This window comes from Macrobrachium nipponense, chromosome 2, assembly GCF_015104395.2.
Source record: "Macrobrachium nipponense isolate FS-2020 chromosome 2, ASM1510439v2, whole genome shotgun sequence".
Taxonomy (NCBI): domain Eukaryota; kingdom Metazoa; phylum Arthropoda; class Malacostraca; order Decapoda; family Palaemonidae; genus Macrobrachium; species Macrobrachium nipponense.
Window position 1 is genome coordinate 123441962 of NC_087201.1, and position 7694 is coordinate 123449655.

A 7694-nucleotide genomic window follows, 5' to 3' on the forward strand; every position below is an offset into this window, starting at 1 on the left:
CCTTGGTAATAATGACTCCAAGGCCCTCTTCTTGTTCTACACCATGTCATTCCCAAGCAGCATGTAGTTGGCATGAGGGTTGTTTGTTCCTATTTGTAACCTTTTACACTTACCAAAGTTGAAAGGCATTTGCCATCTTTTTGACCACTCTCCTGTTTTCTTTAAATAATTTCTTAAAGCTTTCTACTGTCTCTGTGTCTGCTGCATTTGCACCTAATTTGGTGTCGTCTGCAAATTTGGCTCTCCTGCTAGTTAATCCTAAACCCAAGCATTAGGACACTCCCAGCCATCCAGTAAAAGTAAAAAGATAGAAATATCCAGGCAATAAATGAAGTGAAGCACAAGGATCTAAAGATAGAACTGGGAAAAAACCTTCCAGCTTCATTGAAGGCCGCCACTAACGTTCAGTTATGTCTGTACATACCGTCTGTACAGACATAGCTGAACGTTAGTGGATTCAGGTTTACCTGCACAGTCGGACTGTGCAGGTATAACTGCACAGTTATAACGTTAGTGGCGACCTTAAGAAGTAAGCGAGAGCTTGGACAGCAAAATGGGAGAAAGGAAAAGGAATAAATGGCAAGTTAAATGCTAGAAGTAAGTACAGTTGGGGGGGAAATGGATGCTGCAAGTATGCTAAAGGGAACAAACAATTACAGAGGCAGAGTTAAAAAAAAATAATGTACCAGAGGTGGTTCGTTTGAGAGAAAATAGTTACCGGACTCCGATAAAATTCTTTTTTTTTGTGATCAGTTCCTACCAGATAAGCTTTTGCCTGCTGTGTATCTCTCTCAGAAATGACTTCCATCAAACAATACAGCGTCTGTCAAAATCTAATTTAGGGGCAGTATGATCACGATGGAAACCACAAAATTTTCCCGATACATTCTGGTGATTTACAGAATTTGAATTGAAAAGTCTTTGCTTAGTTTATGGAACTTCATATAACAATTACCAATTCTGACACCGCATGGACCTTTTTTTTTTTTTTAGAAATTATGAGACCATTGACATATTCTCTCTCTCTCTCTCTCTCTCTCTCTCTCTCTCTCTCTCTCTCTCTCTCTCAAGCATTATTATTTTTCTTTATTGTATTCAAAACATGATATTACGTCGCTTAAAGATAAATTATGAACATGGAAGTGAAAAGCTACCACACCGTAATTTTGTCCACAGTATTGACTATTTTTGACAGTCACTAACTGGAATTACTTTTGGCAATCACTGACTGGAATTCTACTGGTGCCCAGTTTCTACAAAGTATAATTTGAACTCGTGTTACCCAGGATGCAAGCGCACAGCTTTACCTGCCTTGCTACGGAGTAATCCACCCTCCGCCCACCCCAATCCCCCCCCCCCATCCCCCCCCCTTTCTTTTCATCTCTCGTTCGGAAGTCAGTGCCAATGTTATATGCCTAGTAAGTATCTACTGCTGTTTGCCTCAAGTATTCTTCAACAGCAAGCTCCCTTACACGTCAGTAATGATGACATTATGAACACTTTTTCATTGATAGTTTTGATTGCTATAACTGACAACTGAACGAGAGCTTTAGGTCTGTTCTCTAATGTTGCTCTCTTGTTTTGAAACGGTGATATAATCTTTGTTGAGTTACGAGACAGTAAATTAACGACTTGAACTATAAATGTGCGTCAGATTTAGCGCGATTACATTTTTACTCTTCTTTCGATTCCTAATGTGTGCATAATGGCGTTGCAATTTCATCAGCAAATTTATGTTTATTTATACAATATGCATCGAGTAAATTGTCGCTTTGAAATTAAGTATAAGCTAGACGGAAGAAGATAGCCAACATTACAAAAGTCTAAGTTAACTTGGTAATCAGCCTTGACTTTTTCCGCGTATGCTTTAGCAATGAATAAAAGTCACTATAGTAAATAATGGAAGAGGTCAGTAAGGACAAGTTTCTGTGTACGATGATTAATTGATGTACTAGTGGAATTTTTGTGCATATACGAAAAAAAAGCGTTGTTTATGACTTTCGGATATTTTCCCCCCTCATTGTCTGTTAATTACGCTTCAGAGTGAATTGGCTGACCGATTTGGAATCCCCCTCCCCATCCACTCCCCATTCCGAATCCGTTCATTTGTTTCGGGAACTAAAGGGATCGTCAAAAAAAAAAAAAAAAAAAAAACGGGAGGAAAATTGATGGTGCTTTTGTAATCATTGTGTTAGTTCTCCGAGTGACCACCAGGGGAAACAGTGCAGGGGGAGGGAGGGAGGGAGGGAACTCCATGACACCGGAGGCAGATTCTCGACAATTTTGGGATCTGTTAATGAATGCAAAAATAAACTGTAGAGGTTGTAGCCAGCATAATGCTGCTGCCCCAGGGCTTTGAGGTGATTCTAATTGTATTTGCAGAGAGGGAGCAAGGGTATTTTTCCTAATGACTTTTATCGATGCGTTTGAAAGCTTTCCGCCTCAGGAGCAAGTTTTCCATTCACGTTCGGTCAAAAGATTTTGCTGCCGAGTTTTGTTTGCTCTGCAAGAATTCTGCTCGGGCGGTGGAAATGAGCGAATTTCCTCCGCTTCTGTGTTGGTCTAATGGTAGTTGGGTTTGTCGAAATTGAAAAAGTCTGTATATAGATTTTTATACGCACAAACACACACACACACGAACACAGAGAGATAGATATTAGTTTTGTTTGTTTGTATGGTGTTTTAACGTTGCATGGAACCAGTGGTTACTCAGCAACGGGACCAACGGCTCTACGTGACTTCCGAACCACGTCGAGAGTGAACTATCACCAGAAATACACATCACTCACACCTCAATGGAATGCCCGAGAATCGAACTCGCGGCCACCGAGTTGGCAGGCCTAGACAATACCGATCACGCCACTGAGGCGCTAATGGATATTAGTGTGTATCCCTCTGTTGGTAATCAATCACTGAAAATTACGGGCACACAACGAGGTCAGTAGTTCCCATTTTCCCTATTTTATCGAAAAAATTAAGCACGAGGCTTGATAGCCTTATCTGGCGAAGACGAAAAACTAATAATCAATGAGAGAAACTGATCAAGGGACAAACGATAATACAGTAATCCCTTTAAGCCTTTAAACCCAAACATATCAGGAGTACTCTGATACTATATATATTGAAAGCTGACGTCTTCAGTCGTCAATTATCGCCATCAGTTTCGCCTAATTCATCCATCAGGAACGATGCTCCCCGAGCTGCATTGTTCAGCACGAGTACCACCCGGGGAAATCCGTGTGGCCTCATCTCGTATGCTAATGGCTTAGCAGTAAGCCGAGTCAGTTTATCAATGTGTGAGGTTACGAGAGATGTTGCTTCCACTGCTCTGACCTTTCTAGGGAAATCGAAAGGCATGAAAATTGATATTTTATTTCTGTAATGATTATACGATGCTAATAACTTTATTGTCAAAATAAGGAATAGTATTTGTAATTTCAGCAGTACCGTTTCTGAACGTTTTACAACACTTCGTTTAAAAAGTGATACCCTTGGTATTTTTTTTTAGAAAGGTAGAAGGACGATTATTATTTTATTTTTACCTCCATCCCGGCCCCCTAAAAAATGGACGATAGAGTAGGCAAGGCAGGTAAAGATCATAGAGACGAACTAAGGGAAAACTCTTTCTTTGGTGACGATGTAATCGTTTAGCCTAAATTAGTTTGCATTGTGTCCAGTTTAACAGAATAAGTCCTTTGAAAGAGTATTAAATGTTTTCGAGAGAGAGAACAAACAAAAACAGCTTACTGCTTATGACTTACTGTAGAAAACCGTCGATCTATGCAATGAGATTGTTCATAATTATTGCATATTTCCGGTTGATTGCCGAAACGACCAAGAGGAGTCAGTAGAACATGATCCTCTAAACGTGACAGGTTTGCTACCCACCAACAACCCCCCCCCCCCCCCCCCCCCCATAAAAAAATAAACTATAATAAAATAAACAGTGGTTCTTGACCGACATACGTAAAGTTTGAATACTCCCCACATGTTTGCAGTGAGCCGATAAGCATTAGAGAAGCTTCCACGAGATGAAATGCTTGCAAGCAGAACTTTGTCGAAGCAATGTTATCTCCATACATGAAACCCGTGCAAAGTTTACGAGCTCCGTCCCTGGGAGATTTCCTAGAACCGAACTTTTTCAGTACTTCCTCTACCCCTCAGGAAAGGGACAAACATTTCGCTTCGCATGTAACATGTAAGGTCGTAAAAGAAACTATCTTGATATTCAAATTAGCCGTTTTAGGCCCGAGTATATAGAAAAGTTTTCTCCTTTAAATTTACTGCACTGTAACGATTTTGTCCGTAGAACAAGAACAATAAATCTAGGAAGCTGGCAACAAAAGTTTTTAGCTTGGGTAAAACTGTCCTCCTCACCCACGATGCTTTGGATTTCGTGTTATAGTTCACCTTAGGAAGGAAGTGGAAGGAAGTCGAATTGTAACCATTTTTAAGGCTGTTTAGTTTACGAGCTCTCATTTAACCCACGTAGCATCAAAAGTATAGCACATCGTTTTATCAGAATTCATTTTTAACTTGAAAACATTGTGGCTATGGTTTGGGTACGTATATGACGACATAACTATTTAATAGCGCATTAACGGTACGTCAACTTCACAATTAATTTGAGTGGACTAATATTCAATACGAAATGAAACGAGCGGCTACGTTAACCGTTACCTGTACGTACTAGAGTAGATTCACATCAACCGGGCATTTGATGCCTAGGCCAGTCCCTTACGACGCTCCTGATTGGCTGTTGATAAGCCAATCACAGGACTGGAAACTCTCATTCTCTCGAGAGAGTTCATATAGGCAGGATGTATGTTCCACCTCTACTGAAAGAGGTATCTCTCAGGAAAGGTGGAACGTACATCCTGCCTATGTGACTCTCTCTCGAGAGTGTGTTTCCAGCCCTGTGATTGGCTTATCAACAGCCAATCAGGAGCGTCGTAAGAGACTGGTCTAGACATCAAATGCACGGTTAATGTGAATCTACTATAGTTACTAGTAATTACTAGTAATTAATCTCTTGACGGATACTTCTGAAAGATGTATCCCTCAGGAGAGGTGGAACACAGATCCTACCAATGTTAACTCTCTCGAGAGAGAGAATTTCCAGCCCTGTGGTTGGCTTATCAACAGCCAATCAGGAGCGTCGTAAGGGACTGGCCTAGACATCAAATGCCCGGTTGATGTGAATCTACTATAGTAAACCTCACTTCTGTATGTGGCTCTTCCTTCCTCTCGGCTTACCTATTAATAGAAGGGTCTCTCGCAGCTCCATACAGAATTCGTGACATTAACCTGTTGTATATAATCACTGATCAAAGTTTAAGCAATTAAAAATCTGATTCCACAATATTTCGAACTCCACACAAAAATTGTGAGTATAACTTCATCTTACACAGAATTTGCCTGAAAGCTGACAATAGGGAATATAAAAAAATAAGAGAAAAATGACAATCTAAATATGAATATGCCCGTTAATAACTACAAAATAATTTGGTAATACTCAGTATTTACAGTATATACACTCGCACATTAGCGGCTAGTGAAGGGCGATTTAAATTTCAAAGTTCTTGAAAACACAGATTCATAGTTCATCAAAGTATTATTTTATTAATTTTCTAGTTTTCTTCAAATACCAGCATGAAATAAGAGTTAAAAATTCTTTATTACCAAACTTTGACCTTCAGAATCAATAGCAAGCCTATCCTGCAACAAGATTAGATAATCAGCCCTTCCTATCCACTACTTACTCTTGAGCTATCGCAGTGTATCGCAGTGTAAGGAAGTGAATGAAAATCAGCGTAAAAACTGTAGCAACAAAACAACAATAAATAGACAGAAGTCTCTCGTTCTTGTATAATTGGTTAATCGGTCACTTTTCCATCGATCCTGTGAAAGTATGCTTGATCACCTCATGATTCTTCTACCATCGTGTTCAATTCATTATGCGCGAACACAGTGATGTTAATATGTTGCAGTTTTGTCAGGAAAAGAAAGGCAATTATGTGAAGCGAGTTGGGCCCAACCACATTGGATGTGGTATTTTTTATTTAGTTTCTTTTGCATACTCCCGTCTCCACTTTTATTCATATCACGCCTGTTCCCCATCATACGTCAATTTTACAACTCTATTGGTCCATCTATCGATTTCGAAAAACACTTGTGGAGAGGTTGCGAAGTGGAGGCAATTACGAGTACATTAGTACGAAGTGGGAGAAGGAAAAGGATCATTGAAATAATGGGCTAGTAGAGAAGACGACATGGAGAAATTGATGTATAGACGTGCCTAAACGGGCTGTGGAACCACCTTGTGAAGGCGCTTGTTACATGTTAAATCTGCCTAAGACTATGCATAATGTTAAATTTGTCTTGAACACCTGATTGACTGATTACATTAAAAAAAACGGTAACTATTGGACTACAAAAAATATGAGCTGAAAAGTAATGGTCATTTCCACGCTACAGCCCTCAGGTTTGTGAATATCAATGCCAAAATCGGTTCTAATCATGACTTAAACAGCGGATGAAACAAAATGACATACTGACTAGCATCTCGAGCTTATTTCAAAGGCAGCACTTGCCCACGGTAGCCTGCTAAATTGCTGTCACGCAGTAACTACAGTAGATTTACGTCAACCGTGCATTTGACGTCTAGGCCAGTCCCTTACGAAGCTCCTGATGTCTAGGCTAGTCTCTTACGACGCTCCTGATTGGCTGATGATAAGCCAATCACAGGGCTGGAAATTCTCAGTCTCTCGAGAGTTCACGGAGGCAGGATGTATGTTCCACCTCTCCTGAAAGAGGTATCTCTCAGGAAAGGTGGAACGTACATCCTGCCTATGTGAACTCTCTCTCGAGAGAGTTTCCAGCCCTGTGATTGGCTTATCAACAGCCAATCAGGAGCGTCGTAAGAGACTGGCCTAGACATCAAATGCACGGTTGATGTGAATCTACTATAGTTACTAGTAATTACTCTCCCAGTCCAAGATCCCCCCGAAAGCAGGTGTTCGGGAACCTATGGAAAGAGACCCTTTACATTTATAACTAACTTTCATCAGTTCCAAGCTAACAGAGACTAATATTTGTTACTGTGGATATCATAATCATTCCTTATATACGACGATACATCAGACCAGAAAATCAGACATCGTTAAATTTTGAATAATCTCGGCTTCATACTTCTGTGCCTACGAAATCAGCATCTCCCCCCCCCCCCCCCCCCCCCCCCCCCCCCCCCCCCCCCCCCCCCCCCCCCCCCCCCCCCCCCCCCCCCCCCCCCCCCCCCCCCCCCCCCCCTAAAGTTCTAGTCTTTTGAACTATTGTGCCGGTTTTGTCTGTCTCGTCCGCACTTGTTCTGTCCGCATTCAGATCTTAAAAACTACTGAGGCCAGAGGGCTGCAAATTGGTACGTTGATCATCCACCCTACAATCATCAAGCATACCAAATTGCAGCCCTCTAGCCTCAGTAGTATTTATTTTATTTAAGGTTAAATTTATCCATCATCAGGTCGTGGCTGAAAGCTTTATGGGCCCCGGCGCATTTTTTTACGTAAAATTAAAAATGGATGAGGATTTGTGAAGAAATCTTTTCCAGAAACTTTAACCAGTACCAATTCTAGACCTCTCTGAGACCGAAGATAATTTATAGTTTAAACGAAACTCTTCCCAGCCCGACGAAACTA